Source organism: Bombina bombina, chromosome 3 (assembly GCF_027579735.1).
Source record: "Bombina bombina isolate aBomBom1 chromosome 3, aBomBom1.pri, whole genome shotgun sequence".
In the NCBI taxonomy this organism is placed as follows: Eukaryota; Metazoa; Chordata; class Amphibia; order Anura; family Bombinatoridae; genus Bombina; species Bombina bombina.
Genome location: NC_069501.1, coordinates 88,257,197 through 88,267,357, shown reverse-complemented (window position 1 = coordinate 88,267,357; position 10,161 = coordinate 88,257,197).

Sequence of the window (10,161 nt, the reverse complement as noted above, 5' to 3'; positions counted from 1 at the left end):
CACAAAGGTATCGAGGCCAAAAAAAAATTTCTTGCACAGTACACTGAATACACACCTGACTTTCAGACCTTTGTGATTCGAGTGTTGACTTTCTGTTAACTCATAACTTTTTTTACTTTGAAGGCACTTACTATCTCCAGAGATGTGGGACCGCCATGGGGACGAAATTTGCCTCCTCCTATGTGAATTTATATCTCGACTGGTGAGAATGGACCCCCATCTTTTGAGATAGCAATCCTTTCCAGTCTCATATACACTTTTCAAGGTTTCATAGAGGACCTGCTCCTGATTTGGTCAGGTCCCCTTAACGACATCAGCACATTTGTTGAATGGCTCAATGTCAATGACAAAGGATTGCGTTTCACCTTTAAATATGATCCCTTTAAATTTTACTTTCTAGATTTATGTCTGGTTCGTGACACTAATAGTAAAGTTCACAGCAGGGTTTTTCGTATGTCTATATCTGGTAACTCCTTACTTCATGCAGATAGATGCCACCCTAAAAATAGATCTTATGCTTTTGCTAAGGGTCAGTTCACTAGATTGAAGAGAAACTGTAGCAGACAGCAAGACTATAACAGACAGCAAGACTATCTGCATGAAGCTAAGGAGTTAGAACAAAGACTCAAAGAGAGGAGATACAAAAACAGTCACATAAGTGAAGCCAAGAAGAAAGCACATGAGATACAGAGATATGTCTTGTTACAAGACAACCAAATGACTACCCATAGAGATACCTTTAAAGGGGTGCACTTTGTAACCGCTTATAGTGCGCAATTTTAAAAAATATGCAATATTTTTAAAAAGCATTATCCCCTTTTAGCAGCGGACGATAAACTAAAAGAAGTAGTACAGCAAGGAGTACGCTGCTTGTACAAAACATGCCGCACTCTAGGTTCTGTTTTGTCCCCTACACAACGCAGCCAACCAGACAGACCAGAGAGTTTGTGGTTAACTCACACTGGCATGTATAGATGCAGGCACAGAAAATGCAAGCCCTGCAAATACGTCCAGGTTACTAACACCTTTACATCTGCTGTCAGTGGTAAATCATATGACATTAAAGCTTGTCTCAATTGCCCTTCTCAGGATGTTGCTAGGTTATTCAATGGGAATCCTGGACTCTCTTGTTTCTACTCGGATAGTGGTGAGAAGACCTGTTTCTTTTCAGATAGTGGTGAAAAGCCTTGTCCCTAGATAGTACCCCAATCTTATGAGGTAAGTGTCACGCACGGATTAAAAATTCCTGTATCGGTCAATGATCCTGCTTCAGTGCTGCCTGTGTATGGTACACTTCCTTCTCTCTCTCCCTCTCCACCTCACAGGAAACCGGGTGTAGGTTAAAGGAAGCAAAAAAAGCCAAAATAGTGCAAAATTATATTGATAAAAACAAGTAGATTTTTATTTGAAAAATTCCTAGGGTAAAATCTGCTCACATTTTCACACCTCAGTCACATATGAGGTATCAGTCAAGCAATAAAAACTAGAAGGTTGGGAAATCTAGGATACCTTTTAAACGTGTAAGGAGATAATTGCTTAAGGACTTTTTTGATATGAGTGGGACTCCACAAATGCTTCTAGCTTTTATTGCCAGGCAGCAATGAAGCAGGATCATTGACTGATACAGGAATTTTGAATCCGTGCGTGACACTTACCTCATAAGATTGGGGTACTATCTAGGGACAAGGCTTCTCACCACCATCTGAAAATAAACAGGTCTTCTCACCACCATCCGAGTAGAAACAAGAGAGTCCAGGATTCCCATTGAATAACCTAGCAACATCCTGAGAAGGGGATCTACAAACAGAGTAGGATACTTGGAGGTCTTCCTACAGAGGCATGGAGAAATCACCAACTCTACCTACGAAAGAGCGAACACATTACCTCATATGATTGGGGTAAAAGCTTGTATGCAGGAAACACTTACTTCACGCTACTACTTCGAGAAATTGTATTTGGGATAAAGAACATGATCTCATCTGTATAAGACCAGTATCAAAAATACCATCTATAAATTATTGAAAAAGAACATTTTTCATATTGCAATAAGAAAGTGTCTTAGCTGAGCGCCCAACTTCCATTATTGAACTCTCTTTTTTCCACATTTTGTACAGAGACAGGGGTACTCTGTGTCAATACTTGGGCAGCACGCTATTTATTTTGTCACAATTTTTTTGTTATATTTGTGTTATAGGGTGTATAACATACCGATATATCCCAGGTGTCTTTGTCAACATTTGGACAGCACGCTTTCTATCTTATTACTATTTTTGGTCAGATCTGTTTCATTTTTGGTATTGGGGGTTAATATACCGATATACTCACAATTCCATCTTAGGTCTGAACATACACCTATATACCCTTTTCACATAAATACTGAACTATATTGTACCCAGATATAGCTTTTTGATAAGTACATACAAATTCCATCTTTTTAGATTTAGCGCTGGTGCATTTTTCCTTTATTTTTCATATATATATATATATATATATATATATATATATATATATATATTTATAGTATCTCACAAATGTGAGTACATCCCTCACATTTTTGTAAATATTTTATTATACCTTTTCATGTGACAACACTGAAGAAATTACACTTTGCTGCAATGTAGTGTGTGTACAGCCTGTATAACAGTGTAAATTTGCTGTCCACTCAAAATAACTCAACACACAGCCAATGTCATGTCTAAACTGTTGGCAAAAAAAGTGAGTACACCCCTAGGTGGAAATGTCAGAATTGGGTCCAAAGAGTCAATATTTTGTGTGGCCACCATTATTTTCCAGCACTGCCTTAACCCTCTTGGGCAAGGAGTTCACTAGAGCTTCACAGGTTGCCACTGGAGTCCTCTTCCATTCCTCCATGATGACATCACAGAGCTGGTGGATGTAAGTGACCTTGCGCTCCCCCACCTTCCGTTTGAGAATGCCCCACAGATGCTCAATAGGGTTTAGGTCTGGAGACATGCTTGGCCAGTCCATCACCTTTACCCTCAGCTTCTTTAGCAAGGTAGTTATCATCTTGGAGGTGTGTTTGGGGTCATTATCATGTTGGAATACTGCCCTACGGCCCAGTCTCCGAAAGGGAGGGGATAATGCTCTGCTTCAGTATGTCACAGTACATGTTGGCATTCATGGTTCCCTCAATTAAATGTAGCTCCCCAGTGCTGGTCTGAGCACTGACAGGCTGACTCCCCACCCCTTCAACCTCTGCAGCAATGCTGGCAGCACTCATACGTCTATTTCCCAAAGACAACCTCTGCATATGACGCTGAGCACGTGCACTCAACTTCTTTGGTCGACCATGGCGAGGCCTGTTCTGAGTGGAACCTGTCCTGTGAAACCACTGTATGGTCTTGCCCACTGTGCTGCAGCTCATTTTAGGGTCTTGGCAGTCGTCTCATAGCCTAGGCCATCTTTATGTAGCGCAACAATTCTTTTTTTCAGATCCTCAGAGAGATATTTGCCATGAGGTGCCATGTTGAAATTCCAGTGACCAGTATGAGAGTGTGAGAGCGATAACACCAAATTTAACACTCCTGCTCCCCATTCACACCTGAGACCTTGTAACTAATCGGGTCCAATTTGGACATTTCCACTTAGGGGTGTACTCACTTTTGTTGCCAATGGTTTAGACATTAATGGCTGTGTGTTGAGTTATTTTGAGTGAACAGCACATTTACACTGTTATACAGACTGTACACTCACTACTTTACATTGTAGCAAAGTGTCATTTCTTCAGTGTTGTCACATGAAACGATATAATAAAATATTTACAAAAATGTGAGGGGTGTACTCACTTTTGTGAGATACTATATATATATTTCCAATAATAATGCACTCTCAGGATTTTGTGAAAAAAGGTCAACTTTATTAGATGACGTTTCAGGGAACTCAAGTTCCTTTCATCAGATCAGAAATATGAGAAATATATGAGAAAGAAGAGAGAGACCCTAAGAGTAAAAGGGGAGACTCCTTTCACACATGTCCCTAGAGAGATGCAAATGCACCTCACTGACAAGGCCCACAGAAGGCCAGAACGTACATCTGGTGTTTGTTGTTTTTCTTGTACAGAGAAGAATTGCCTGGTATTTCAGCGCAGGACTGTCAATGGGCAGGGTCAGACTGATATGCTATAGGATATTTTTTCTCTGTAAAAAAGCATAGTGTGCTAAAAGAGTATGCACCCTGAGTGGCACTGAAAATGAACAGTTATTCTAGCTTTTGTTTTGTCTCAGCTGAGTGCATCTCTCTCTTTTCTTATTTATATATTTATATATTTATATATATATATATATATATATTCATATACATATATATTTTTAATTTGCTGCCCAATGCTGCGCGACTTACCCCTTGCGCTAGGTTCTTTGCTGTGTCTCTCAGAATCAGAACGAGGCTCCCATGGAAGCCTATGGAAGCGTGCTCTCGTGAGCGCAAGGCTTCCAGGCAATGCGAAAGTGAGGTCTCATTTGCATTGTGCATAATTTGTAATACAAGCGCACATTTGCATGCGCTGGTATTACTGAGTGGAGTGCAAATATCGTGCTCGCAAAAGTGATATTTTGCGCTCCACTCATAAGGTAGGCCTTAATTACTCCAGCTTTCATCCCCCACAAACATTAGGGGTTTTTCTTATAGTCAACTCATTAGGACAAAACGTATTGTTAATAACAAATCTAAGCTTCAATTCCAATTAGACAATATGATGAATACATACGGGCTATCCCTCAGATCTTTTATTCAAACATAAAAGCAAGGTATATTCCATTCCTAGGGAGAGGCTATTAGAGAAATCACAAGGCAACAAGACTATGGCATCTATTTATCAAGCTGTCTACTTTCTAGCATTCGCTGGCACCAATACGCTCGCCTAAGCTCGCCTAACATCGCCACCTTGGACCTGCATACGTTTGCCAAATTTATCAAGAAAGCTGTCAAAAAGCCGTGCACCAAGCAGCGGACTGTTGTTAACTGACTGTCATCGATCTCGCTGCTCATCGGCTTATTCGCAGCTTTTTTGCTAGCCTGTCACTAAGCACCCACACTATACTATACTGTTTTACCCCCTATACCGCCGCTCACTTGAGAAGTCTTCACCAGGCCGGGCACAAGTGGACCACCAGACCGGCAGAAGTCTTCATCCTATCCGGGCAGAAGAGGACATCCATCGACGTCCTAACACTGAATGAAGGTTCCTTTAATTGACGTCATCCAATGCAATCAGCCAATAGGATTGAAGTCCAATCAGCCAATAGGATTGAGCTCGCATTCTATTGGCTGTTCCAATCAGCCAATAGAATGCAAGCTTAATCCTATTGGCTGATTGCATCAGCCAATAGGATTTTTCCTACCTTAAGTCCGATTGGCTGATAGAATCCTATCAGCCAATCGGAATTCAAAGGACGCCATCTTGGATGGCATCATTTAAAGGAACCTTCATTCAGTGTTAGGACGTCGATGGAAGAGGATGGCTTCGCGTTGGCTGGATTGAAGATGGACCGCTCTGCTCCGGAGGGAAGAAGATAGAAGATGCCGCCTGGATGAGGACTTCTGCCGGTCTGGATGTCCTCTTCTGCCCGGATAGGATGAAGACTTCTGCCGGTCTGGATGTCCACTTGTGCCCGGCTGGGTGAAGACGTCTCAAGGTAGGGTGATCTTCAGAGGGTAGTGTTATTTTTTTTTAAGGGGGGTTTGGGTGGGTTTTAGAGTAGGGTTATGTGTGTGGGTGGTGGGTTTTAATGTTGGGGGGGTTGTATTTCTTTTTTTACAGGTAAAAGAGCTGATTACTTTGGGGCAATGCCCCGCAAAAGGCCATTTTAAGGGCTATTTGAAATTTAGTATAGGGTACGGAATTTTATTATTTTGGGGGCTTTTTTATTTTATTAGGGGGCTTAGATTAGGTGTAATTAGTTTAAAATTCTTGTAATTTTTTCTGTAATTTAGTGGGGGTTTTTTGTACTTTAGTTAATTTTATTTAATTGTAATTAGTTTTAATTAATTGTAGTTAATTTATGTAATTATTTTAATGATAGTGTCGTGTTAGGTGTAATTGTAACTTAGGTTAGGATTTATTTTACAGGTAATTTTGTATTTATTTTAGCTAGGTAGTTATTAAATAGTTAACAACTATTTAATAACTATTGTACCTAGTTAAAATAAATACCAACTTGCCTGTAAAATAAAAATAAACCTTAAAGGGATACTGTAAGTAAATATTTTCTATGCCTGTTACTAACTAACTACCCCAAATACGCTTTTTATCAATAGCATTTCATTAACATATCTCTACCGTATATCAGAAATCTTGTCTGCAAATGTAATTGTTTTCCAAACCCACTCTGTGGGTATCCTTTGCTCTGTACCAATCCGTTTACAATACCTAGGTTTCAAAATGGCGCTTTAAACACAAAGTTATTGGTTTAAGTATTTTGAACATGCAGTGCTGAAAATAGTGGGCAGGATAACGTGACATCATCGGCGAATAAAAGATATAACTTTTAGAACGTTATGAAACTTCGTTTTGGAGAAAATATAGGTCAGTAGGTTTTAATTAATGTTTATTAACTTTAATATGTTAGTTGTTTAGCTTAAAAATTATAACAGAAAGTAATCCTTTAAGCTAGCTACAATGTAACTATTAGTCATATTGTAGCTAGTTTAGGGTTTATTTTATAGGTAAGTATTTAGTTTTAAATAGGAATAATTTAGTTAATAATAGTAATATTTATTTAGATTTATTTAAATTATATTTAAGTTAGGGGTGTTAGGGTTAGGGTTAGACTTAGGTTTAGGGGTTAATAACTTTATTATAGTGGCGGCGGTGTAGGGGGGGCAAGATAGGGGTTAATAAATATAATGTAGGTGGCGGTGGGCTCCGGGAGCGGCGGTTTAGGGGTTAAACAATTTATGTATTTGCGGCGGGGTCCGGGATCGGCAGGATAGGGGTCAATAACTTTATGTAGGTGGCGGCGGTATAGGGGGCGGCAGATTAGGGGTTAATAGGTATAATGTAGGTGGCGACGGGGTCCGGGAGCGGCGGTTTAGGGGTCAATAAGTATAATGTAGGTGGCGGCGGTGTAGGGGGGGCAGATTCGGGGTGTTTAGACTCGGGGTACATGTTAGGGTGTTAGGTGTAGACTTTTTCCATAGGAATCAATGGGATATCGGGCAGCAGCGAACATGAGCTTTCGCTGCTGTCAGACTCCCATAGATTCCTATGGCATCTGCCGCCTCCAGGGCGGCGGATTGAAAACCAGGTACGCTGGGCCGGAATAGTGGTGAGCGTACCTGGTAGGATCTTGATAACTTCCAAAAGTAGTCAGATTGTGCCGAACTTGCGTTCGGAACATCTGGAGTGACGTAACCATCGATCTGTGTCGGACTGAGACTGGCGGATCGTATGTTACGTCACTAAATTCTACTTTTGCCGGTCTCTAGCCTTTGATAACTAAGGCGAATCAGGCTCGCCACAAATACGCTGCGGAATTCCAGCGTATTTGCGGTGTGTGCAGGTGACTATTACTGTGCATAATTATTAGGCAACTTAACAAAAAACAAATATATACCCATTTCAATTATTTATTTTTACCAGTGAAACCAATATAACATCTCAACATTCACAAATATACATTTCTGACATTCAAAAGCAAAACAAAAACAAATCAGTGACCAATATAGCCACCTTTCTTTGCAAGGACACTCAAAAGCCTGCCATCCATGGATTCTGTCAGTGTTTTGATCTGTTCACCATCAACATTGCGTGCAGCAGCAACCACAGCCTCCCAGACACTGTTTAGAGAGGTGTACTGTTTTCCCTCCTTGTAAATATCACATTTGATGATGGACCACAGGTTCTCAATGGGGTTCAGATCAGGTGAACAAGGAGGCCATGTAATTAGATTTTCTTCTTTTATACCCTTTCTTGCCAGCCACACTGTGGAGTACTTGGACGCGTGTGATGGAGCATTGTCCTGCATGAAAATCATGTTTTTCTTGAAGGATGCAGACTTCTTCCTGTACCACTGCTTGAAGAAGGTGTCTTCCAGAAACTGGCAGTAGGACTGGGAGTTGAGCTTGACTCCATCCTCAACCCGAAAAGGCCCCACAAGCTCATCTTTGATGATACCAGCCCAAACCAGTACTCCACCTCCACCTTGCTGGCGTCTGAGTCGGACTGGAGCTCTCTGCCCTTTACCAATCCAGCCACGGGCCCATCCATCTGGCCCATCAAGACTCACTCTCATTTCATCAGTCCATAAAACCTTAGAAAAATCAGTCTTGAGATATTTCTTGGCCCAGTCTTGACGTTTTAGCTTGTGTGTCTTGTTCAGTGGTGGTCGTTTTTCAGCCTTTCTTACCTTGGCCATGTCTCTGAGTATTGCACACCTTGTGCTTTTGGGCACTCCAGTGATGTTGCAGCTCTGAAATATGGCCAAACTGGTGGCAAGTGGCATCTTGGCAGCTGCACGCGTGACTTTTCTCAGTTCATTTTGCGCCTTGGTTTTTCCACACGCTTCTTGCGACCCTGTTGACTATTTTGAATGAAACGCTTGATTGTTCGATGATCACGCTTCAGAAGCTTTGCAATTTTAAGAGTGCTGCATCCCTCTGCAAGATATCTCACTATTTTTGCCTTTTCTAAGCCTGTCAAGTCCTTCTTTTGACCCATTTTGCCAAAGGAAAGGAAGTTGCCTAATAATTATGCACACCTGATATAGGGTGTTGATGTCATTAGACCACACCCCTTCTCATTACAGAGATGCACATCACCTAATATGCTTAATTGGTAGTAGGCTTTCGAGCCTAAACAGCTTGGAGTAAGACAACATGCATAAAGAGGATGATGTGGTCAAAATACTCATTTGCCTAATAATTCTGCACTCCCTGTATATATATATATATATATATATATATATATATCAGGCATTATATTATAAGTGAGGTTGTTGTTTAGTAACACCTTCCTAATTAAATGTATAACTGATACTTCTAAAGTTAGTGGCTGTTCCTTCTCAACCATTATGCTTGTTGGTCCAGGGGAGAATTCAGGACTAGGAGCCTACTGTGCAGAAACTGTTAATTGCATGAGCGCAACCATCACAGGAATGCGCGTGCTGCCATGGACACATGCGCTGTCTACTAAAATGTTCATAAACACCTTTGAAATATGATGCACATATAACTGAAGCAGGATTCTGATGTGCGTGTTAAGGGGGGGGGGGGGGAGGATCAGGATGTTCTGGCTAGCATAACAATGTGAGAAATGTTGCTTATTTTTTTAAATGATATTAAAATAAAGCAATTTTAAACACTTTGGGGCCTATTTATCAAGCTCCATAACCTGTCTGCCTGCTCTGAGGTGGCGGACAGACATCACCAGAAATCAACCCGATCGAATACGATCAGGTTAATTGACACCCCCTGCTTGCGGCTGATTGGCCACAAATTTGCTGGGGGCGGCATTGCACCAGCAGTTCACAAGAACTGCTGGTGCAATGATACATGATAACAGCATATGCTGTCTGTATTTATCGATGTGCAGCAGGCATGATCCGCAATATCGGATCATGTCCGTTCGCACGTTCTTAAATAGGCCCCTTTACCTTCAGAAACTTTTTTTTTACCTTATTTTCCCTTTAAGAATATGCATAGAACTCACTATTTTTTATGGCACCAAGGTTCTTTGGAATTACCCTGTTTGTTTAGTGTGTAAGGGAAATACTAATTTACTGTAGATGTTGTAATTGCAATCCATCTTGATCACTGCTTAATAATATAAATGCTTTTTGTTTGTAGGCATTATTGATATACTTGGAATGTTTGCTCAGTGATTAAATTGACACTATTAAAACATTTTAAAGCATTGTTTTTTTCAATATTTCCAATTATTGGTTTTTAAAACTACAGTTTTCTGGTTGTCAAGATGTGCATCTTAAACCAAGAAGAACACTACAGGTTTTATTAGAAACCTGTTAGAATCTCACAGACATGAACAAGGGGACAACAACTGCATATTAATTCCTATAGTTTTGGAACGGAATGGCCCACAAACTCATAAAGGTGTGATAATCAGGTGTTGACATAATTTTGGTCATATAGTGTATATGGTTGTGTTAAGTGCGCTAATACATGATATCTCACACAGCAAATATC